Here is a 26,980-nt window from a genome sequence, read left to right on the forward strand (position 1 = left end):
GGGTTTACAATTAAAAAAAATATAACATTTTCAGGTTATAGGAAATAGTGGTAAAACAAATAATGGAATTTTTGTTTCACTTTGCATAAACTGGACATTTTATAATTAAAGGGACACTGAACCCAGATTTTTTCTTTCGTGATTCAGATAGAGCATGCAATTTTAATTTTACTCCTTTTATCAAATTTTCTTCGTTCTCTTGCTATCTTTATTTGAAAACGAAGGCATCTAAGCTAAGGAGCCAGCCAATTTTTAGTTTAGGACACTGGACAGCACTTGTTTATTGGTGGGTGAATTTATCCACCAATCAGCAAGAACAGCCCAGGTTGTTCACCAAAAATGAGCCTGCATCTAAACTTACATTCTTGCTTTTCAAATAAAGATACCAAGAGAATGAAGAAAATTTGATAATAGGAGTAAATTAGAAAGTTGCTTAAAATTGCCTGCTCTATCTGAATCATCAAAGGAAAAATTTAATTTTGAGTTTAATCTCCCTTTTATTTTCATAATAGCCTTAAAATGAAATAAACGTCTTAACTGAAAAATGTACGTGTTTCCAATGACTTGTTATACCAGCTGCAGAGTATAAAATGAGTAATATATTGTTTTTTGGGGGGGATTTACTTTGTATTTGAAATAGTTGATTTTGTTCTTTGAAACAACAACCCATCAAATTGGTTGAGCTTGCTGGGAAATCAGATATCCTTATTGTATCACTTTCTGTACACACCCATGCTTCTTTATATTATTTCTGTCTGTAAACCAAAGCCCAATACTAATCTTTCCCCTTAGGTAAGATGATTTAGGTATCCTCGCCAATACGGCTAGGTCCCCCCAAGAATTTTAGTAACACAAATTTTACATTGAGAGATCTTTATCACACTATGCAGAATTAGTTATGAGAAGCAGAGGCTCTTACATTACATTATAAGGTCAAAGAAAAATCCCAATGTTTTCGGGGTCATTTCTCTCCATTTGGCAAGTTTTTGATCAACAAGCCCTTAGACAGAACAATTGAAAATTAACATTTTATTGCTAATATCTACTAACTCTTACTGGGAGTGTAATTTATTTTGCTGGTTATGTTTACACAGCTTTTCTTTAGCCTATACTTAAAGGGACATTAAACCCATTTTTTTTCTGTCATGATTTAGAAGAGCATGTTATTTTAATCAACTTTCTAATTTACTTCTATTATCTAATTTGCTTCATTCTCTTGATGTCCTTTGCTGAAAAAACATATATAGATAGGCTCAGTAGATGCTGATTGGTGGCTGCACATAGATGCCTCGTGTGATTGGCTCTCCCATGTGCATTGCTATTTCTTCAGCAAAAGATATCTAAGAAATGAAGCAAATTAGATAATAGAAGTAAAGTGAGATGTTGTTTAAAATTGTATTCTCTACCTGAATCATTAAAGAAACATTTTGGGTTTAGTGGGCCTTTAAGCACAGAAACTTTCAGTATAGGTAGGGATACCACAGGCAAAATCGACTATTTCAAAGGCCAAAATAAAGTAAAAACTGCTATTTGTAAACAATTTAAAACACTCCACCAGGTAAAATTGATCACTGGAAACAAATTAAAGTAGAGTATAATTTAGGGTACACTGTCCCTTTAAAATTATTGTAAACTTGCACACATCACTTTGTAGATTGTCATGAAATATAGCAAATATCGTTTTTTTAGGTCCTTCACAAATTTGTAAACTTTTTTCGCTTGCCTCTTTATTTGCCAGTCCCCCTTCCTAATGCTTTTTTGTTTCAGATCCGTTTCGTGGGGCAACCAATCCACAGAGTTGTCGTTGGACTCGCTGTTCTCAATAAGTGGATGAAACATGCGTGTGTAAAGTCGATGCAAGTAGATTTTTTTTTTTTCATGAATGCGCATGCACAATTTCACTCCGCCTTGATAGCAAACATTTAGTCTGTCTGATATGTAAAGCTGGTGGGACCCCTCTACAAGTCAATGCTGTTTAAAAGAACTGCTTAAGGGGGCAAAGTAAAGAAGCGCTACAAGCCGTAAAATAAATCTAAATGATTACATATATGTAAGTAGTTATCATCACACATTTTTATAGTGTTTCAGCTTGCAATGACATAAACTTTTAGATTTTGCACTTCAGTATACCTGCGGTTTACAATCACTTTAAAGGGACAGACTACTCCAAAATTGTTATTGTTTAAAAAGATAGCTAATCCCTTTATTACCCATTACCCAGTTTTGCACAACCAACATGGTTATATTAATATACTTTTTACCTCTGTGATTACCTTGTAACTGTTCCTTTCTGGCAAACCTCTTATCTCAGGGCTATTTATTTATTATCTATTGACTTGCATTTTAGCCGATTAGTGCCGTGCCAGGCACAACTCCATGGGAGTGCGCACAATGTTATTTATATGGCACACATGAATTAGCAGTGTCTGGCTGTGAAAAACTAATAAAAAAAATGCTTTCTGTAGTGGCTTAGAAACAGGCAGAAATTTAGAGGTTTAAATGGTATAAAGTATATTAATATAACAATGTTGGTTGTGCAAAGCTGGGGAATCGGAGGTAAAGGCGTTATATATCTTTTTAAACAATAAGAATTTTGGTGTAGACTGTCCCTACAGTTTGATTAGACATTTTTTTGTAATATATGTACTAGCTGATGATTACTCTTTTAGGGGCACACACACACACATATATATATATATAAAGGAAATAATATCCAGAGAACAAAGGCACAGAAGCACAATCATTAGAAATAGCAACAATCTTGGCTCTGATAACGGTGCTGATAAAACTTTGCATTGATTTGCAAATAGGTTAAAACTTACAATTCACCGGACAAGGTATCTACAGATGAACAAGAAGTACTAAGAAAGGGTCTAGGTTTCTTACCGACTACTAATTTTGATTTATTCAAAACTATAACTGATGTCAATCGATTTGTGAGGACTTTAGTACAGAGAAAGTAATTGTCTAATGTAGATGCTGTGGATAATAAATGTCTGATCAATGATGATATAAGTAATGTAAACACCATGAACAGCAAACCACATGAACCGACACCTGTATTAGAACAAGATCAGCACATATCTTTAACATACTCTGATGAAAGATTAATTCATTCTCTAGTAGAGTTGCGTGGTGAATCTAGTAGGGATGTGGAAGATTCAGCTCACGCACACAACACCTATATAGAGTTATTTCAAGAAAAGAACAACACAGATTTGGTAAAATCTACATGAGAAAATCAGCGGCCCTACACCTGAAAAAACAAAATACAACCTTAGTTATAAACAAAGAGCATTTAGGGAATTGAAACAAAGGACAGATATCTCAATCACTCCTGCAGATAAGGGTGGCTCTATAGTGGTTCAGAATATGGAAGATGTAACGGTACCAACCGGATACCAAGGGTTAACACCAGGGAACAATGTCCTGCATAGGGAATCAGCAGTTCACAACCCAGCCAGTTTTCAGGTTTTAAACAGAATAACACTTTATTTGAAGGCAGCATACAGATTTATACAGGTTTTTGACCCCCCCCCCCCCCAGATGGGGGTGGAAAGAATGTTGTACATTAGATAAAAGGGAGAAGCGCCCTTGACATGATACAATAGGATTATCTTACTTAAACACTTCAACCACAGGACACTCTTGACTCTCCTTATCACTTAGGCGTTTCTCTCTGGGGGTGATCAAACAATAGAATGCTAAGCATTAATTAGATTGTAGCTGGAGCCAGCCACTTGTGGTTAGAAAATAAAGTTAACACTTTCAGTCCTGACCGAAGGGTCTGTCACAGACAACCTTTCTTACGTTATAGTCCAGAAGTGGCTAGGTTTGCCACAATGCTCCCCCAGAACCAAGCCGGCATACACAGTCTGATCCCAACGGATCGGCTTGGGGATGTCCGGGGCAACAACTTTCGGCTCAAGTAAGCTACGGGGTGTTCTCCGCCATCTGCTCCAACTTGGCTCAGTACTGCCCCCACCCCAAACATGGAAGCGTCTCTTCCCGGAGGGACTGGGCTTGGGTAGTCACAGGGTTAACATTAGCGGGATCCATGGGAGCATAGGCAGAAACAAGGGGGGCCAAGTCATTTCCAAGGAGAACATCAGCAGGTAAGTCCTTCTTGACCCCCACATTCACAAGTCTAGCGCCCACTCCCCAATCCAAATGTACCCTGGCAACAGGTAGGCGGAACACAGTGCCCCCTGCTACCCTCACAGCCACAGTGTCTCCAGTGTGCTGTTTCTCAGGCACCAAGTTCTCTTGAAGCAAGGTCATGGTAGCACCAGTATCCCGTAGACAACTGACCTCCTTCCCATTCACTTTAACCCGTTGCCGGTTATTCCGGTGGGCAGCTTGCACGGGGTCTGCTTCATGTAGGCTGCCCCAGCATTCTGGCGCCTCTACGTAGCGGGCCACAGGCTGAGGATTATGTGGGATTCCGCCAGCGGGTCTTCTCCAGGACTGTGCTTGATTCGCTGCATTTAGGGGACACTCTGGTCTTTTGTGCCCTAGTTGCTTACATCCAAAGCACCGAATAGGTTGTGAGTAGCCCCGCGAATTGAACCGGGCTCTCTGAGGGTAGTTCGTGGCCGGAGGCCGTGTGGTATAGCGGTGCGCCGGGGGTTGGTAACTGGCAGCTGCTGGGGTGACTGGGGGTCTGTACTCCACTCTAGCAGTGGGCAATCGGTATACTGCTCCCCCTGCCCCTCGTACTGCCACGGATCCGCCAGTGGGTGCTGTATCCGGCACCAAATGGGGAGCTATCAGGGTTAAAGTAGCTCCCGAATCCCGAAGTCCCTGGACCGACATCACCTCATGCAGAATTCCCAGGGGTTCCTCGGCTTGGGTGCTCAACACCTCATGAGCGGCTGGCTCCGTTTGGTAATGGTGAGCAGCCGCCCTTGGGGCCAGGTTCTGTCTGACCTGGTTCCAAGCTTGTCTGCTCCGATTTTGGGTGCACTCACGTGCCATATGTCCCCACTGCTTGCAGGTGTGGCATTGTATATTAGCCCGTCCGTTGTTAGGCTGTAGTCCATGGTGCCTCCTGGCATCAAAATGCTGGTCTGCTAATCTGGCTGCTTCGGTTAAGGTGAGGGGTTTTCGATCTCTCACCCATTCTTGGGCTTCTGGGGACAAGCCGTTAAAGAATTGCTCCAACAGCATCAGTTGTCGCAATTCTTCCATGGTGGTAGCTTGGCTGGCCTGTATCCACCCCTGAGATGCTTGATCCAGCTTGTGGGCCCACTCTGCATGGGAATCTCTTTCTGGCTTGCGCAGGCCTCTAAACTTGCGCCGGTATGCCTCTGAGGTAATGGCATATCTTTCCAAGATCGCTCTCTTCACTTTAGCGTAATCCTTGCTGTCCTCCCTGGGTACAGCGCGATACGCTTCCGCTGCCCTACCCGGCTAGCTTGCCTGCTAGCACCGGCACCCATACGGACTGCTCCAAATCATGTAACTCGCACAGTCTCTCAAAATCCTGTAAATACCCATCAATCTCATCCTTCTCCTCACAAAACATTTTAAATGCATGGTATGGGATTTTGGGTCTTACTGGGTTGCTGAGTGCGTCCAAAATGGATTCTGCTCGGGAGGATGCATTCCGCGGACTGTGTGCCATCACGTACTCCTGCACATCTGCCATTACCACGGATAGCATATCCCGTGGTACAGGTTGGGGTAAAAATTCCAGCCTGGTCCTCATTTCCCTCTGGTATAGGGTCTCCTCCATGGCTGCTGGAGGCGTAGCACTGCGAGCTCTGTCTCCCTCCATCAGCTCAGCAATTAATATAGCCTTGGGTTTGCTGCTGCCTATCTTTCCCCTGGCTTCTAGCAGTTCCTTTTACGTTTGTCTCTTTAGCTTAGAATAATCCATCTCCATTCACTTCGGTCCCTGGTACTCCTTCCATCTTAGTCAGTATTGTAGTAATCCCCCTCTTCCTGAGGTTACTGGCTTGTGTAGTTGCTCTTCTGGGCGATAAGGTTCATTCCGTCGCTTGCCACCAATTGTAACGGTACCAACCGGATACCAAGGGTTAACACCAGGGAACAATGTCCTGCATAGGGAATCAGCAGTTCACAACCCAGCCAGTTTTCAGGTTTTAAACAGAATAACACTTTATTTGAAGGCAGCATACAGATTTATACAGGTTTTTGACCCCCCCAGATGGGGGTGGAAAGAATGTTGTACATTAGATAAAAGGGAGAAGCGCCCTTGACATGATACAATAGGATTATCTTACTTAAACACTTCAACCACAGGACACTCTTGACTCTCCTTATCACTTAGGCGTTTCTCTCTGGGGGTGATCAAACAATAGAATGCTAAGCATTAATTAGATTGTAGCTGGAGCCAGCCACTTGTGGTTAGAAAATAAAGTTAACACTTTCAGTCCTGACCGAAGGGTCTGTCACAGACAACCTTTCTTACGTTATAGTCCAGAAGTGGCTAGGTTTGCCACAGAAGACTACTATAATAAAGCAATGAATCAGCTTAAGGATGAGCACACTTATAATAGATTATCCAGAGATCCCACAAAACAGTTTCTAAAGGAACTCCAAAATTTACTTGATTGGGGTTTACATCTAGACATACTAGATAAATCTCTATGTGAATATTTATATGATTTATATCCTAAAATAGCCAATTTCAGACTAGTACCTAAAATTCATAAATATCTTAATTCACCCCCTGGTAGGCCCATAGAGGCAGGTGAGGGATCACTGGGTGAACGGCTGGGTGAGTGGCTGGACAATTTATTACAGCCTTTTGTCCAGGAACTTCCAGACTTCATCAGAGATACAACAGATATATTACAAAAACTAGATAATTTTGATTGGCACAGCATCTTTAAGTGGCTAACAATAGATGTCAGTTCATTATATTTTTGTATTTCACACACATTGGGCATTGAGGCAGTAAAATATCCTCTTTTACTAAAAAGCACCCTTTCAAGTAAATTAATTGAATTTATACTGGAAGTTTTGCGTTTTCTTCTTACACACAATTATTTCTTTTTCGACTGAGGATTCTACCTCCAGACTTGTGGCACGGCAATGGGGCCCCACATACGCAAAACACACACAGTATACATACAGCACATACATATAGTATATACTGTATATATATATATATATATATATATATATATATATACACTCACACATATACACACAGTACACACAGTATACATACAGCACATACATATAGTATATACTGTATATATATATATATATATATATATATATATATATATACACTCACACATATACACACAGTACACACAGTATACATACAGCACATACATATAGTATATACTGTATATATATATATATATATACACTCACACATATACACACAGTATACATACAGCACATACATATAGTATATACTGTATATATATATATATATATATATATATATATATATATATACACTCACACATATACACACAGTATACATACAGCACATACATATAGTATATACTGTATATATATATATATATACACTCACACATATACACACAGTACACACAGTATACATACAGCACATACATATAGTATATACTGTATATATATATATATATATACACTCACACATATACACACAGTACACACAGTATACATACAGCACATACATATAGTATATACTGTATATATATATATATACACTCACACATATACACACAGTACACACAGTATACATACAGCACATACATATAGTATATACTGTATATATATATATATATATATATATATATACACTCACACATATACACACAGTACACACAGTATACATACAGCACATACATATAGTATATACTGTATATATATATATATATATATACACTCACACATATACACATAGTACACACAGTATACATACAGCACATACATATAGTATATACTGTATATATATATATATATATATATATACACTCACACATATACACACAGTACACACAGTATACATACAGCACATACATATAGTATATACTGTATATATATATATATATATATATATATATATATACACACTCACACATATACACACAGTACACACAGTATACATACAGCACATACATATAGTATATACTGTGTATATATATATATATATATATATATATATACACTCACACATATACACACAGTACACACAGTATACATACAGCACATACATATAGTATATACTGTATATATATATATATATATATATATATATATATATATATATATATACACTCACACATATACACACAGTACACACAGTATACATACAGCACATACATATAGTATATACTGTATATATATATATATATATATATATATATATATATATATACACTCACACATATACACACAGTACACACAGTATACATACAGCACATACATATAGTATATACTGTATATATATATATATATATATATATATATACACTCACACATATACACACAGTATACATACAGCACATACATATAGTGTATACTGTATATATATATATATATATACTCACACATATACACACAGTATACATACAGCACATACATATAGTATATACTGTATATATATATATATATATATATATATATATATATATATATATATATATATATATATATATATATATATATATATATATATATATATATATATATATATATATATATATATATATATATATATATATGTTCTTCTGGTACCCATTGTGCCCGCATTTAAAGGAACATGAAACCCCAACTTTTTTTCATTATTTAGATGAAGCACACAATTTTAAACTTTCCAATTTACTTCTATTATCAAATTTTCTTCATTTTCTTTGTTGAAAATAAGGAATGTAAGCTCAGGAGTGTGCACATGTCTGCAGCACTATAGGGCAACAGTTTTGCAACACTGTTAGACATTAGCAAGAGCACTAGATTGCAGCACTATTTCCTGTCATGCAGTGCTTCAGGCATGTGCACGCTACCTACCTAGGTATCTCTTCAACAAAGAAAAACACAGGAAAGAAGATCATTTTAAATAGAAGTAAATTGGAAACTTTTTTTTTTTTAAATTGCATGCTCTATCTGAATAATGAAAGACAAAACATTGGGTTTCATATCCCTTTAATAAAATAATGAGACTTGGAACGAAAATAGGTTAAAATAAAAAAAACATATTCAATATAAGAACATATTTTAATTTTCAAATGTATACAAAGTCTCAATTTGCATAAACCTTACTGTTTTAGACTTTATAATAAATGCTTGGTCTGCTCCATTACATACACAGAAGCATACCACTTGCCTGAAATCAAACCATCCTTCTTCTGTCTATCTATCTATCTATCTGTCTGTCTGTCTGTTTCTGTCTGCCTGTCTGTCTGTCACTATCTCTGCTCTGCAACTATTTATCTACTCTATAGTACTGCTGCGGTTTACAAGCTTTATAATATACTAATTCTTTTTTCTTTTTTGTATCTTTTTATAAGTCTTTTTTTCAGGTATCATAAGCTCAGCTTTAATTGAATTCTTCATTGTGTACTTGTATCTGCAAAAAAGAAAATACAAATAAGGTTCAAATATTTATATTATTAAACCCCAATTTTTTATTTCATGATTCAGATAGAGCATGCAATTTAAAGGGACACTCAATCAAAATTAAACTTTCATTATTCAGATAGAGCATGCTATTTTAAACAACTTTCCAATTTACTTCCATTAACAAAATGTGCAGTCTTTTTATATTTAAACTTTTTGAGCATGTGCAAGAATAAGTGTGTATGCATTTGTGAATGGCTGATGGCTGTGACCGTCACATGGTACGTGTATGCATTTGTGAATGGCTGATGGCTGTCACATGGTACAAGGGGAGTGGAAAATGACATAACTTTTAAAATTGTCAGAAATTTTTTTTTACTACTCATTTGAAGTTCAGACTAAGTGCTATTACACTGACTTGTTAGCTTGCATTTGTTGATTATGCAAATCTACTGTTTTGACTGGTCCTTTAAGCAACTTTCTAATTTACTCCTATTTTTATTAAATAAAGATACCAAGAGAACAAAGAAAAAAATGATAATAGGGGGATAATAGGAGTAAATTAAAAAGTTGCTTAAAAAGACATGCTCTATCTAAATCATGATAGAAAAAAAATTGGGTTTCATATACCTTTAAAAATGCACATCATTACAAATGATAAAGAATTAAACACATAGGCCCCAATTTATCAAAGGTCTTGCGGACCTGATCCGACACTGCGGATCAGGTCCCCAAGACCTCGCTAAATTGCACCAACAGCTCACAAGAGCTGCTGGTGCAACGCCGCCCCCTGCTGACTCGGCCGCGAGCAGGGAGGTGTCAATCAACCCGATCGTATTCGATCGGGTTGATTTCCGGCAATTCCCGTCCGCCTGCTCAGGGCAGGCGGACAGGGTTATGGAGCAGCAGTCTTTAGACCGCTGCTTCATAACTTGTCTTTCTGGCGAGTCTGAAGACTCGCCAGAAACACGGCCCTTCAAGCTCCGTACGGAGCTTGATAAATATGGGCCATACTCTCTGCTTTCTCCATTTCATAAATCAAAAGGTAAAACTATCATGAGTACAACTGGTGTACAAAATTATTCTACCCCCATTTTAAATCAGGTGTATTGTCAAAATTTACAGACTTTCCGCTGTTTGCAATGTACAAATCAAACAAAAGCAATTGAAATAGCTCAAAACAATGAAAATGAAACTTTTAATGAATTTTGCAGTCTCAAAATTATGCAACCCCTGAATAGAATCCCTCACAACAGCACAAATATGCAAATCAGGTGTAGTCTCAAGCACACCTGGTGCAACTAATCAAGGGCTTCATTAGCTGCACCAGGTGTGCTTGAGCTAGAACACATGAAATACCTGAACTGGCTAGTTGTTTGTTGAGTGTCACGTTTGACTGCAAATCAAAGACTGGTCCAAAAAGTTAAGAGATCATCGCCCTTCACAAACAAGGAACAAGCATAGTTCACAAGTTCAAAGTTAAAGGAACAGTAGTTACACTACCTGGACAGGGCAGGAAAAAAGTTATCAACGGCTCCAACTAGATTTCTGAGAAGGCAGGTTGAGAAAAACCCTTGAGTGACTGCAAAAGACCTTCAGCAAGACTTGGTGGCAACAGGCACTGAGGTTTCAGTTTGCACAGTAAGGCGCGTACTTAACGCAGAAGGTTTCCATGCCAGTACTCCAAGATGTACACCACTGCTGAACCAAAAATACAAGAAAAGTCAGCTCTAATATGCTCAAAATCATATAAATAAGCCACAGACGTTTTGGGATTCTATTCTGTGGAGCGATGAAACAAAACTGGAACTTTTCGTACCAATGGATTAGCGGTATGTTTGGAGGAAGAAGAGTGAAGCATACGCTGAAAAGAACACTCTGCCTACAGTTAAGCATGGTGGTGGCTCAGTGATACTCTAGGGCTGGAAACCTGCAGCGTGTGGAAGGCAAGATGGATTCATTGAAGTATCAGAAAATCCTAGGAGAAAACATCATGCTGTCCGTGAGGAAGCTGAAGCTTAGGCATCATTGGACCTTCCAACAGGACAATGATTCCAGGCATACCTCAAATTCCCCCAAGGCTTGGTTGCAGAAGAAGTCCTGGAAGATTCTACAGTGGCCATCACAGTCACCTGACTTGAACCCCATAGAAAATATCTGGTGGGATTTGAAGGTGGTTGCAGCATGCAAACCTAAGAATATCACTGAACTGGGGGTCATTACTCATGAGGAATGGGCTAAGATTCCTCAGGAACGCTGCCAGAAGCTGGTGTCTGGCTATGCATCTCGTTTGCCACAGGTCATAACAGCAAGAGGGTGCTCCACTAAGCACTAAAAATATGCTCACCATGAAGGGGCTGAATAATTTTGAGACTGTAGAATTCATTCAAATTTGCATTTTCAGTTGAATTTTGGGAAACCACTTGAAGCATTTAGCTATTTCCATTGCTTTTGTTTGATTTGTTCATTGCAAACAGCTGAAAGTCTGTACATTTTGACAATAAACCTGATTTGCAATGGGGGGGTTGAATAATTTTGATTACAACTGTCATCACTATCAGGCCTTTTGGCTCATGTAATCTTGATAAAAAAAACCTTTAGGTCGTCCAATCATTAAAAAGACAAGTCAAAATTTAATTTAATGAGTCAAAAAGAGTAGAAGAAATTAATTTACTTATGTTATCAAATTGACTTTGTTCTTTTTGTATACTAATTATTAAGGCTGGGAGAAAACCATTCATATATCCAAGTTTTAATAATAAGTTTAAATTGGTGCAAATCTTGTATATAATATAGTCTGGAAAAAAATACATACTGGTTTACAGAAAAAAAAAAACAACAACACTTATGCTAATACACATTTTAAATACTTTATGGCAGCAGTGTTTGCACTGTGTATTGGTCAATGTCCAAATGTTTTATTTTATATTTTCAGATGCTTACAACTGGTTTAAGAGACGTCTCCATGTAAAATTATTGTCTTGTGTCACAATATTACAAGTAAGCTGAAAATATGTGTCGCCCCATTACAGGTTTAGGCACAGTAACAGGACAAAAACAGCAACAACACCCTCATTGCCATTGAAATTGAAGATATGTGTGTTTGTGTTACAGGCATATCTGGCAGTGAAGGAGTTAACACTGACACTGCACACTTGCAAATCACATAAGAACTTAAAGGGACACCAGTTGCCGAAGAGCTAAATGAATCCCATAGGCAGAAATTGAGTCTTAAATCCACATTTAGGGATAGATTACAAGTGCAGCGCAAAATTGCACTTCCGCAAGCATGATATTTGTGCTCCACTCAGTAATACCAGCGCACGCAAATGTGCATTGAAGATAGCAATCCTTTATGTGCACTAACCCAACTGCGTTAGTTCTAAATTGCAAACCCCGATGCACATCATGCATATTTTACATTCCTATGTTCTTCACAAAGAAAACATAATGTACTTTTTATTATTTTATATATATATTATATATATATGATACTGTTCATGTAAAATACATATCTATACCTATGTATCTATAGGAATATATATACAGGTATAGATATATAGAAATGTGTATTTACAAAAGTACATTATCCTGAAAGTGAAGAACCATTGGAATGTGAAATATGTACAGTAAATATACAGTCATTAATTAATGTTGTAATATATACTGATAATGAGCAATACAGGGAGTTTATAAATATACAAAAAAAAGGAAACCACGCAAGCACATGTAAACAAACACAGTGTTACCTTCCTTTAACCCCACGTGTGTCTCTTTCATGTAACCACTCTTTTACTTCCTGATGTTATCCTGGAAACAGGGTGAGGCCATCACCCCTGTGCACTCTGTGACTTTTTGCAAGGTAACAAGTTACTCATCTTCACGTGAGCCCAGTCTGTGGTTTATAGCACAAAACCTTTTGTTTTATTTAGTATGTAGGGACAGTAAACGCCTTGTAATCACAACAATGGTCTGCGGTCTTCCAACAGATAAAATATCTGCAAAGACTTTATTACAGCAGATTAATGCTGTGTTTGCTGCAAATGATTTTTAAATGGGCAAACTAAAGCTACCACTTATTTGGAGGAGCTAGTCTGGACTTGAGTCTGCAGAAGACAGCGCTTGCCACTGTCATTGTGTTTACAAAAGCTCCATTGTTTGTCTTCAGCAGAAATAATAAGCTAACAAACTGCATATTATGGTCAGATATGTACTTAGGCTTGTTAAAGGGACATTAAAAATGTTGAGATAGTAATATAAAATGATAAACTGTGTGTATATATATATATATATATATATATATATATATATATATATATGTTACCGCTAAAGTGCAGAAATCCGTTATTCTGCAGATTATCTAGGTAATGTGCAGTTTAACTAGCGCTATCTGTTAAAGTGCAGAAAAATTGTTTCATTTATCAAATTACCTAGGTAATCTGAACATTACCCACTCTGCACTCGTTAAAGTGAAGATAAGATAAGATATTTTCTGGAACAACAGTGTAAGATATTTTCTGGCACTCGTTAAAGTGAAAATAAGATATTTTCTGGAACAGTAACAATTTATTTAGTTAACGTTAACTATATATTTTGTTAAAGTGAACTATAACAATTAATGAAATTAACATCATGTTATTAATATGTCAAACAATTCTTCGGCATGGACAAACTTTTTCACACTTTCTCGTGCATCTGACAAAGGCTCAATGAGTTTTTCACAGCCTTGTACAGTCAACACATCTTACATTTGAATTATTCGATAATCTCAAAATGATTCTTTCTTCTTGTAAACTTTTATTCGCTTTACATCTTCAATTATGGAATCATACTTTCGTTTTGTCATTAAAACACTATTATATTTTGAATCTTCACTAAAGAGGTTAGCAAAGAATCTTTTCTTCATTTTCCTCACCAATTCGGTGCTTGCTTGCATACTAGGAGTAAATTCAGGCGCGCAATAAAACTTGTGAAAGGAAATGGACTTTAACGATACAGAAGCCGTTAATGTGCACATTACCTAGGTAAAATGCTGAAAACTCTCGATTCCACACTTTAACTGAGCAAATCAGTTAATCTGCAGATTAGCTAGGTAATGTGCACATTAACGGCTTTCGCACTTTAGCGGTAACATATATATATATATGTATATATATATATATATATATATATATAAACTCTGCAATATACTTTTATTATTTATTTTGTCCCCTTTTCCTTTAATTTTATTCTGGAATTGTGAGTTTTTAGTTCCAGTTAGAAATGGAAGTGCAGAACACTGTTATATTCCACACAGCCATTGGCTGCCCACTCTAGTGACCTAATTATAACTGTCGCTAATTGGCCTAAGGGTAACCTAAGTTACAACATGGCAGCTCCCATTGTTTTATAGACACTAAAACTTTACACATATTTTGTCAATATTTAAACAGCTAATGAAAAATTAAAAAATACATCTGCATGTTATTCTCAGGCTAATCTTATCTTTGAATGTTTCATTCTATCTAGCATTTGTTTAGTGTTTAAAGGGACAGGAAACCCCAAAATTTGCTTTCGTTATTTGGATAGAACATACAATTTTAAACAACTTTCCAATTTACTTCTCTTATCAAATTTGATTTATTCTCTTGTTATCCTTTCTGAAGGAGCAGCATTGCACTACTACCAGTTAAGCTGAACACATCTAGTTAGCCAATCACAAGAGACAAATGTGTGCAGGTACCAATTAGCAAGAGAACAAAGCACATTTTAATATAGAAGTGAATTTAAAAGTGCATTAAAATCACATACTCTAACCGAATCATGTAACTTTAATTTTGACTTTCCTATCCCTTTAAAGAGACAGTATACTGTAAAACTGTTTTTCCCTTAATGTGTTTCCAAGTACTTTTTTTGCCAGCTGCAGAGTATAAAATGTATGAGATTTGCTTTTTAAGGCTTATTTCTGTATATGAATTAGTTGATTTTGTGTTTTGAAGCCACAACCTAATAAAATGGGTTGAGCTTGTAGCTATTATCAGATCTCATTACTTTATCACATTGTGTACATACACCTGCTTCTTTATCTTATATCTGTCCATAAACCTTATCTCTTCTATACCCTACTGGGAGTGTAATTTCTTCTACTATTTCATTAGAGCATATAATTTTAAGACTATCAACCAGCAAAGGGGTTAAACACACAGTAGAAGTGCTGCTCGGGACTTTGAGGGAGTTAAACACCCAGTAGTGTAGGGAAGATAGTCTCAAAATGACATGCTCTACAAATAAGAATGTAATTGTTTGACTATTATGGCGCTTTAATATATATTTTCAATATCACTAGAAGTAATTAAAGGGACATTGTACACTAGATTTTTCTTTGCATAAATGTTTTGTGGATGATCCATTTATATAGCCCAGCTGGGGGTGTTTTTGTAACAATGTATAGTTTTGCTTATTTTTAAATAACATTGTGCTGATTGTCAGACTCCTAATCAAGCCCCAAAGTTTTAGATGTATACAGATGTCTACAGACTCCTGCTTGCTCCTGTTTGTGTAATGTAGGGAAGGGGACGGGACTGCTCTTCCTGCTTTCTCAACCCCTTTTCAATGGGTGTCCCAACCTAACTTCATCAATAGATTTTATATTTGATTTTTAAATCAGTATTTGTGCATTATTCTTTATAGTAGTGTCTATTACATGCGGTTATATGAAATTTGGTGTATACTGTCCCTTTAACCTTACTCAGTCCTTGAAGCTTCCAGCCAGCCCCCAGCCATGACACTTTTTTTCCCTATAAATAGGATTTGGGTGCTATAGCCAATCTTATGCTGTGTTACCTGTGCCATTATTGTCAGTGGGGATTGCAAGAATAGTGTTAGTTCTAAAATCTAAAATATGAGGGTGCAAAACATGCACATTTGAAATGCTTTTCATATCTTTTTCAGATGTGTGAAGTGGTGAAAAAGTAATAGGTGAAATATTAAGTGATTTTTTTTTCTCACTGGGCCATTTCCACACCCCATTTGTATCATATGTTTTTAATTGGTTTTCAAATTATTATTTATTTTTTTTTTTTTTATATTTTCTAAATCCCATTAATACAACATTTATGTACATTCTACATAGGATACCAATAGAATGAAGCATATTAGATAAAATAAGAAATTTGTTTAAAAGTGTTATGCTCTATCTGATTAATGAAAAAAAGTTGTTTTATATCTCTGTATACCATAAGCCCAATATACATATATGTGTGTGGGTGTGGGCGTGTGCGCATGTGTGTGCATGCATGTGCGTGTGTGTATGCGTGTGCATGCTTGTGTGTGTGCATGCTTGTGTGTGTGCATGCATGTGCGTGTATGCGTGTGTGTGTCTGTGTGCTCGAGTGTGTGTGTGCGCATGTGTGTGTTCGTACGTAAGATCTGTGTTTGAACTGAACAGTTCATTTTACTCACTCAAACAAGCAAACAAGAAAACCAATCACTATGGACCCAGTAGAAGCAGCACAAACGAGAAGCACAGTTTCCCAAAGATCTAGAGAACCTGAAAGAGAGACCACCATAACAATATAATGCATCTTTTTAAGGGACAAGGAAACGTTACTTTTTATATTGTTTGTATTTCTTTATAATATGAAAGGGACATAAAACAGTACAAACTCCTATCAGCACTGTATAGGTTAATAAATATGAGTAATGTAAACAAGTAATTATAGCTATACAAATAAATACAATAAAAACCTTATTGTTTTCCCCTCCAGTTTTTCTCTCTCTTTTTTTGTGTATTATTTTGATTGCATTTTTTGTTATAGGCTCCCGATGTATGTAAAATACAGTGAGTGTAATGCTTAGATAGCCTAGATTACAAGTGGAGCACTAATATATATACAGTGAGTGCAGAATTATTAGGCAAATGAGTATTTTGACCACATCATCCTCTTTATGCATGCTGTCTTACTCCAAGCTGTATAGGCTCGAAAGCCTACTACCAATTAAGCATATTAGGTGATGTGCATCTCTGTAATGAGAAGGGGTGTGGTCTAATGACATCAACACCCTATATCAGGTGTGCATAATTATTAGGCAACTTCCTTTCCTTTGGCAAAATGGGTCAAAAGAAGGACTTGACAGGCTCAGAAAAGTCAAAAATAGTGAGATATCTTGCAGAGGGATGCAGCACTCTTAAAATTGCAAAGCTTATGAAGCGTGATCATCGAACAATCAAGTGTTTCATTCAAAATAGTCAACAGGGTCGCAAGAAGCGTGTGGAAAAACCAAGGCACAAAATAACTGCCCATGAACTGAGAAAAGTCAAGCGTGCAGCTGCCAAGATGCCACTTGCCACCAGTTTGGCCATATTTCAGAGCTGCAACATCACTGGAGTGCCCAAAAGCACAAGGTGTGCAATACTCAGAGACATGGCCAAGGTAAGAAAGGCTGAAAGACGACCACCACTGAACAAGACACACAAGCTGAAACATCAAGACTGGGCCAAGAAATATCTCAAGACTGATTTTTCTAAGGTTTTATGGACTGATGAAATGAGAGTGAGTCTTGATGGGCCAGATGGATGGGCCCGTGGCTGGATTGGTAAAGGGCAGAGAGCTCCAGTCCGACTCAGACGCCAGCAAGGTGGAGGTGGAGTACTGGTTTGGGCTGGTATCATCAAAGATGAGCTTTTGGGGCCTTTTCGGGTTGAGGATGGAGTCAAGCTCAACTCCCAGTCCTACTGCCAGTTTCTGGAAGACACCTTCTTCAAGCAGTGGTACAGGAAGAAGTCTGCATCCTTCAAGAAAAGCATGATTTTCATGCAGGACAATGCTCCATCACACGCCTCCAAGTACTCCACAGCGTGGCTGGCAAGAAAGGGTATAAAAGAAGAAAATCTAATGACATGGCCTCCTTGTTCACCTGATCTGAACCCCATTGAGAACCTGTGGTCCATCATCAAATGTGAGATTTACAAGGAGGGAAAACAGTACACCTCTCTGAACAGTGTCTGGGAGGCTGTGGTTGCTGCTGCACGCAATGTTGATGGTGAACAGATCAAAACACTGACAGAATCCATGGATGGCAGGCTTTTGAGTGTCCTTGCAAAGAAAGGTGGCTATATTGGTCACTGATTTGTTTTTGTTTTGTTTTTGAATGTCAGAAATGTATATTTGTGAATGTTGAGATGTTATATTGGTTTCACTGGTAAAAATAAATAATTGAAATGGGTATATATTTGTTTTTTGTTAAGTTACCTAATAATTATGCACAGTAATAGTCATCTGCACACACAGATATCCCCCTAAAATAGCTATAACTAAAAACAAACTAAAAACTACTTCCAAAACTATTCAGCTTTGATATTAATGAGTTTTTTGGGTTCATTGAGAACATGGTTGTTGTTCAATAATAAAATTAATCCTCAAAAATACAACTTGCCTAATAATTCTGCACTCCCTGTATATGTATACTGTACAGGGAGTTCAGAATTATTAGGCAAATGAATATTTTGACCACATCATCCTCTTTATGCATGTTGTCTTACTCCAAGCTGTATAGGCTCGAAAGCCTACTACCAATTAAGCATATTAGGTGATGTGCATCTCTGTAATGAGAAGGGGTGTGGTCTAATGACATCAACACCATATATCAGGTGTGCATAATTATTAGGCAACTTCCTTTCCTTTGGCAAAATGGGTCAAAAGAAGGACTTGACAGGCTCAGAAAAGTAAAAAATAGTGAGATATCTTGCAGAGGGATGCAGCACTCTTAAAATTGCAAAGCTTCTGAAGCGTGATCATCGAACAATCAAGCGTTTCATTCAAAATAGTCAACAGGGTCGCAAGAAGGGTGTGGAAAAACAAAGGCGCAAAATAACTGCCCATGAACTGAGAAAAGTCAAGCGTGCAGCTGCCAAGATGCCACTTGCCACCAGTTTGGCCATATTTCAGAGCTGCAACATCACTGGAGTGCCCAAAAGCACAAGGTGTGCAATACTCAGAGACATGGCCAAGGTAAGAAAGGCTGAAAGACGACCATCACTGAACAAGACACACAAGCTGAAACGTCAAGACTGGGCCAAGAAATATCTCAAGACTGATTTTTCTAAGGTTTTATGGACTGATGAAATGAGAGCGAGTCTTGATGGGCCAGATGGATGGGCCCGTGGCTGGATTGGTAAAGGGCAGAGAGCTCCAGTCCGACTCAGACGCCAGCAAGGTGGAGGTGGAGTACTGGTTTGGGCTGGTATCATCAAAGATGAGCTTGTGGGGCCTTTTCGGGTTGAGGATGGAGTCAAGCTCAACTCCTAGTCCTACTGCTAGTTTCTGGAAGACACCTTCTTCAAGCAGTGGTACAGGAAGAAGTCTGTATCCATCAAGAAAAACATGATTTTCATGCAGGACAATGCTCCATCACACGCGTCCAAGTACTCCACAGCGTGGCTGGCAAGAAAGGGTATAAAAGAAGAAAATCTAATGACATGGCCTCCTTGTTCACCTGATCTGAACTCCATTGAGAACCTGTGGTCCATCATCAAATGTGAGATTTACAAGGAGGGAAAACAGTACACCTCTCTGAACAGTGTCTGGGAGGCTGTGGTTGCTGCTGCACGCAATGTTGATGGTGAACAGATCAAAACACTGACAGAATCCATGGATGGCAGGCTAGGTGGCTATATTGGTCACTGATTTGTTTTTGTTTTGTTTTTGAATGTCAGAAATGTATATTTGTGAATGTTGAGATGTTATATTGGTTTCACTGGTAAAAATAAATAATTGAAATGGGTATATATTTGTTTTTTGTTAAGTTGCCTAATAATTATGCACAGTAATAGTCACCTGCACACACAGATATCCCCCTAAAATAGCTAAAACTAAAAACAAACTAAAAACTACTTCCAAAAATATTCAGCTTTGATATTAATGAGTATTTTGGGTTCATTGAGAACATGGTTGTTGTTCAATAATAAAATTAATCCTCAAAAATACAACTTGACTAATAATTCTGCACTCCCTGTATATAGTGCTTTTTGTTAAATAAAAAGAAGAAGAAAAGATGCCAGTACTCACTACTGATTGATATATTGTGCTCAGTAACTTTGAGAAAAGCAAAGGGACAAAGTGTTTTATAAAGCTTGATGTATTTTGCAGCACCCACTTGTAAATACTAGAGTATACATGACAGTTTCAATTATTGCCTGTTATGATATGGCAGAGGTGGTTGTACTCAGTGCCTATAGCTATATGTCTATATAAATAACATCTTCTTGTGAGTGAAGATCAATGATATTTCAACTATTAATATTGAAAATAAAAATAAAAAAGGGGGACATGATATATGACAAGTTGTATGACAGAGAAGGGCTGAAAGGTATATATATTTACTCAGCGGCCACTTTATTAGCTACACCTTGCTAGTACCGGGTTGGACACCCTTTTGCCTTCAGAACTGCCTTAATTCTTTGTGGCATAGATTCAAAAAGGTGTTGGAAACATTCCTCAGAGATTTTGGTTCATATTGACATGATAGCATCACGCAGTTGTTGCAGATTTGTCGGCTGCACATCCATGATGCGAATCTCCCGTTCCACCACATCCCAAAGGTGCTCTATTTGATTGAGATCTGGTGACTGTGGAGGCCATTGGAGTACAGTGAATTCACTGTCATGTTCAAGTAACCAGTTTGAGATGATTTAAGCTTTGTGACATGCACCTAGAATACGAGTTTTGAGCGCTATAGGGAAAGTAAAGAACGCCACAAAAGTGGCGTTATTTAATTCCCTATAGCGCTGCTATTACAAGTTTAAAAAAACACTGGTTGTGCGGGCGATATGGAGATTGTAAGCTCCATACTGCTAACAAAACAAGCGCTGTGTTTGACGTGCTCGTGCACGCTTTCCCCATAGACATCAATGGGGAGAGCCGGCAAAAAAAAAAGTCTAACACCTGCAATCGCGGAAACAAAAGCTCCGTAATGCAGCCCTATTGATGTCTATGGGGAAGATAAAATACAGTTTAAACCTAACACCCTAACATAAACCCCGAGTCTAAACACCAATAATCTGCTGCCCCCCGACGCCTGCCTACAGTTTTTAACCCCTAATCTGCCACTCTCGATATCCCCGCCACCTAAATAAAGCTATTAACCCCTAAACCGCCAGCCCCCCACATCACAACAACTTAAATTAATCTATTAACCCCTAAACCTAACTTAACCCTAACACCCCCTAACTTTAACATAATTAAAATAGATCTAAATTAAACTTACATTTATTAACTAAATAATACCTATTAACCCCTAAACCTCTGGTCTCCTACATCACTACCACTAAATAAAACTATTAACCCCTAAACTGCCAGCCCCCCACATCGCAACAACCTAAATTAAACTATTAACCCCTAAACCTAACCCTAACCCTAACACCCCCTAACTTTAACATAATGAAATTAGATCTAAATTAAAGTTACTATTATTAACTAAATAATTACTATTTAAAACTAAATACATACTTACAATATAACTAAAAGTTATGTTGTAGCTAGCTTAGGTTTTATTTTTATTTCACAGGTAAGTTTATATTTATTTTAACTAGGTAGACTAGTTAGTAAATAGTTATTAACTATTTAATAACTACCCAGTTAAAATAAATACAAACTTAAAGGGACACTGAACCCAAATTTTTTTCTTTCATGATTCAGATAGAGCATGCAATTTTAAGCAACTTTCTAATTTACTTCTATTATCAATTTTAATTTGTTCTCTTGCTATCTTTATTTGAAAAAGAAGGCATCTCAGCTAAGGAGCCAGGAAATGTTTGATTTAGGACCATGGACAGCACTTGTTTATTGGTGCTGACCAATCAGCAAGGACAACCCAGGTTGTTCACCAAAAATGGGCCGGCATCTAAACTTACATTCTTGCTTTTCAAATAAACATACCAAGAGAATGAAGAAAATTTGATAATAGGAGTAAATTAGAAAATTGCTTAAAAATGCATGCTCTATGTGAATGACGAAAGAAAATTTTTGAGTACAGTGTCCCTTTAACTGTGAAATAAAACGTAACCTGCCTTACACTAAAACCTAACATTACAAAAAATAAAAAAAACGCTAAATACACAAAAGGGCTTTTTGCCCTGAGATAAACAGCTCTTTTGCTCCAATAAAAGACAAATACCCCCTAACACTATACAAACCGCCACCCCCCAAACTACCAAGGGCCCTTAAAAGGGCCTTTTGGAGGGTCCATTAAAAAGGGCCTTTTGTAGGGCATTTCCCTGAGATAAACAGCTCTTTTGCTAAAAAAAAAAAAACTAAAAATATACATTACACACCAAAATAAAAAAACTAATGTAGAATAAAATACCAATGACCCTTAAAAGGGTCTTTTGTAGGGCATTGCCCTAAAGATATCATTACAAAGACCCACTAACATTACAAACCCCCACCCCCTCAAACCCACAAAAAAAACATAAGCTACCTATTGCCCGAAAAGGGCATTTAGCTCTTTTACTGTCCAGACCCTAAACTAAAAAAAAAAAACAACAACCCAGTAAACCCTTAAAAAAGCCTATCACTAACCCCCTGAAAATCCACTTACAGTTTTTGGAGTCCCGCTTGAACGATCTTCATCCCGACAAAGCCTTCATCCAGGCGGCGACGTCCTGATCCAAACGGCCTCTTCAGTCTTCATCCAGACGGCATCTTCTATCTTGATCCCGGAGGCGCGGAGCGGGTCCATCCTGAAGACATCCAGCCCAGAGCATCCTCTTCATACGGTCGCCGCCGTACACTGGATCTTCAATGCAAAGGACGGAATTCAAGATGGCGTCCCTTGCATTCCTATTGGCTGAAAAATTTGAATCAGCCAATAGGAATTAGGGCTGCTAAAATCCTATTGGCTATTCAAATCAGCCAATAGGATTTAAGCAGCTCTCATTGTATTGGCTAATTTGTATCAGGATGGACCTGCTCCGCGCCAGCTGAATGAAGATCAAAGAGGCCGCCTGGAAGAGGACTTTGATGGCTGGATGAAGATAGAAGAGGCCGCCTGGATGAAGACTTCTTGCCACATGAATGATGACTTCGCCAGCTGGATGAAGATCCTTCAAGCGAGACTTCAACAACTGTAAGTGGATCGTCGGGGGTTAGTGTTAGGTTTTTTAAGGTTTTTTTGGGTGGGTTTTTTTTTTTTAGTTTAGGGTCTGGGCAGTAAAAGAGCTAAATGCCCTTTTAAGGGCAATGGTTATTTTTATTGGGGGGGGGTTGGTTGGGTGGTGGGTTTTACTGTTGGGGGGTGTTTGTATTTTTTTTTACAGGTAAAAGAACTTTTATCTTTTGGGCAATGCTCCACAAAAGGCCCTTTTAAGGGCCATTGGTAGTTTATTATAGGCTAGGGTTTTTTTTATTTGGGGGGGGGGGGAGGGGGGACATTTTTATTTTGATAGGGCTATTAAATTAGATGTAATTCTTTTTTATTTTTGATAATTTGTTTGTTATTTTTTGTAATTTAGTGTTTGTTTTTGTAATTTACAGTAGTTAGTTTTTATTTTTTGTAATTAGATACTTTGTAATTTTTAGAGTAGTGTCACGTTTTTTTAATTTGACAGGTAGGGAAATTGTAATTTTAATATAAAGTTAGGGGGTCTAGGGGTTACTAGTTTAAATTAGTTTATTTCATTGTGGGGGGCTTTCGGTTTAGGGGTTAATAGTTTATTTTAGTATATTTCGTTGTGAGAGCTTGCAGTTTAGGGGTTAATAGGTTTATTATAGCAGCGGTTTGGGCAGATGGCAGATTAGGGGTTAATAATATTTAAATAGTGTTTGCGATGCGGGTGGCGGTTTAGGGGTTAATAAGTTTATTATAGTGGTGACAATGTCAGGGAGTGGCGAAATAGGGGTTAATACATTTTTTTTGCGGCGGCGATGACGGGAGTGGCAGATTAGGGGTTAATAAAATTATTATACTGTTTGCGATGCGGGAGGGTCTCGGTTTAGGGGTTAATAGGTAGTTTATGGGTGTTAGTGTACTTTGTAGCAGTTTAGTTATGAGTTTTATGCTACAGATTTGTAGCATAAAACCTATAACTACTAACTTTAGATGGTGGTACGGATCTTGTCATTTTAGGCTGTAACGCTCACTTTTTAGCCAGAACGCAAAACTCATAATACCAGCGATATGGGAATCCCATTATAAAACTTAATTTTTACGTTACGGGACTGATGTTGCGTTACAGGCTAAAAGGTGTGCGGTTCACCTATACCGATAAGACTCGTAATAGCTGTGGTGCTGTTTTAACACTGAAAATGCCATATTTTCAGTGTTACAAGCCACAACGCAAAACTTGTAATCTAGGTGATGGTGCTTTATCCTGCTGGAAGTAGCCATCAGAAGATGGGTACACTGTAGTCATAAAGGGATGGACATGGTCAGCAACAATACTCAGGTAGGCCGTGGCATTTAAACAAAGCTCAATTGGTACTAAGGGGCCCAAAGTGTGTCAATATAATTATATACCCTACACCATTACACCACAACCACCAGCCTGAACCGTTGACACAAGGCAGGATGGATCCATGCTTTCATGTCGTTTACGCCAAATATTGACCATGCCATATGAATGTCGCAGCTGAAATCGAGCCTCATCAGACCAGGCAACATTTTTCAATCTTCTATTATCCAATTTTGGTGAGTCTGTACAAATTGTAGCCTCAGTTTCCTGTTCTTAGCTAACAGGAGTTGCACCCGGTGTGGTCTTCTGCTGCAGTAGCCCATCTGCTTTAATGTTCGACGTGTTGTGCATTCAAAGATGGTATTCTGCATACCATGGCTATAACGAGTGGTTATTTGAGTTATTTTTGCCTCTCATCCTGAACCAGTCTGCCCATTCTCCTTTGACACCATCAAGGCATTTTCATCCACTGCCCCTCACTGGATATTTTCTCTTTTTCGTACCATTCTCTGTAATCCTAAGAGATGGTTGTGCGTGAAAATCCCAGTAGATCAGTTTTTTAAATATTTAGCCAGCAACCATGCCATGTTCAAAGTTACTTAAATCCCCTTTCTTCCCCATTCTGATGCTCAGTTTGAAATTCAGCAAGTCATCTTCACCATGTGCATTAAGTTGCTGTCATGTGATTGGCTGATTAGCAATTTGTGTTATCAAGCAATTGAACAAGTGTACCTAATAAAGTGGCCAGTGAGTGTGAGAGTGTGAGAGTGTGAGTGTGAGTATATATATATATATATATATATATATATATATATATATAACATATATATACATATATATATATATATATATACACACACACACATATACACATATATACATACACACACACACACAGTGGTCAAGTCCTGCAAAAAAACGTGTGGGAACTCACCAAGACTTCTATCTCCCCTCACAATTAATATTGTTTTACACATATATATATATATATATATATATATATACATACATACAGTACATATACATACATACATACACATACTGTACATACATACATACACACACATGCACACTGTATTTATATGTATATAATCTATACACGCAAATGGGTAAATCGCATAGTTAAAATCCCAAGTGGGGTTAATCACATAGCATTACAATGTTGCTAGTGTTTAAAATTACATGCTCTAAAAAGGATTAGAGCATGCAATTTTAACACTATAATGGCCCTTAACGATTTCCAAAAAGAGTATAAGGTTAAATTTACTTGTAACATTTCAGGATAGCCTTGTGCAGTTAAATACTAAAGTTTTTTAAATTATGAGAAGATTGATGAAGGTACATTAGGGTACGGCATGCATTTTCTATTTTTAAACATCTTAGGATGTCATTTATAAGAAGCAACAGCCATCCCTAAAGGGAGCACTTTGCTTGTAACTTAATATTTTAAATTGATTCTCTCCATATACTATTGTTATCTAAGATTTTTGTATTATTTATTGATAAAACCCTGTACTATAAGTACTATCTTTAAATTGGTCTCTGGAATTTCCATCTGGCAACCCCTAGAACTGCCCGTTTTTTTCATATATTTATAAGTGAGTGGTAAATCCGATGACAAGGCTATACCTCGCCCTATTAGTTTCCTTTCAGGCACGTCCTGTTTTTTGCCTGTTTGCCTGGTCCACGCAGACATGTTGACGTGAAGTCACACATATCAGGGACAATTCAACCAGAGTTTGCAGCTGCAAATGTCATTTATAGTTTAAAGATATCTTTAAGCCACACATTAACACAATAATGATTCATATTTTTACATTTTACTGTTCTATATCTGCTAGAGCCTTGCAATATAAGGATCCTCAATTAAGGCCAACATGTAATTTTTCTACTATTATGGCCATTTAAACCATCTAATACTAAAGTCCTGCAAAAAAAAATCTTACTTGGGTAACATCTCTTTAAAGTCCAACAGTCCATCTTGCGCGTGATACACAACGTGCAGTTGTATAAAACCGCTTTTCCTTC

At 37.4% G+C, this 26,980-nt stretch overlaps 1 long non-coding RNA gene across 2 annotated transcripts; it reads right to left on the bottom strand.

Annotated features, from left to right (window-relative positions):
* Nucleotides 1–1,725: 1,725 nt before the first annotated feature.
* LOC128662358 (uncharacterized) lies at nt 1,726–26,980 on the bottom strand. 2 transcript variants are annotated; one of them, XR_008402763.1, is made up of 3 exons: nt 26,899–26,980; nt 16,966–17,053; nt 1,726–1,818 (listed from the first exon to the last, which is right to left on the bottom strand). It is a non-coding gene; the product is annotated as an uncharacterized LOC128662358 (long non-coding RNA). The 2 variants fall into 2 exon arrangements; XR_008402762.1 differs by lacking the exon at nt 1,726–1,818 and adding an exon at nt 9,359–9,535.

This window comes from Bombina bombina, chromosome 6, assembly GCF_027579735.1.
Source record: "Bombina bombina isolate aBomBom1 chromosome 6, aBomBom1.pri, whole genome shotgun sequence".
NCBI lineage: Eukaryota > Metazoa > Chordata > Amphibia > Anura > Bombinatoridae > Bombina > Bombina bombina.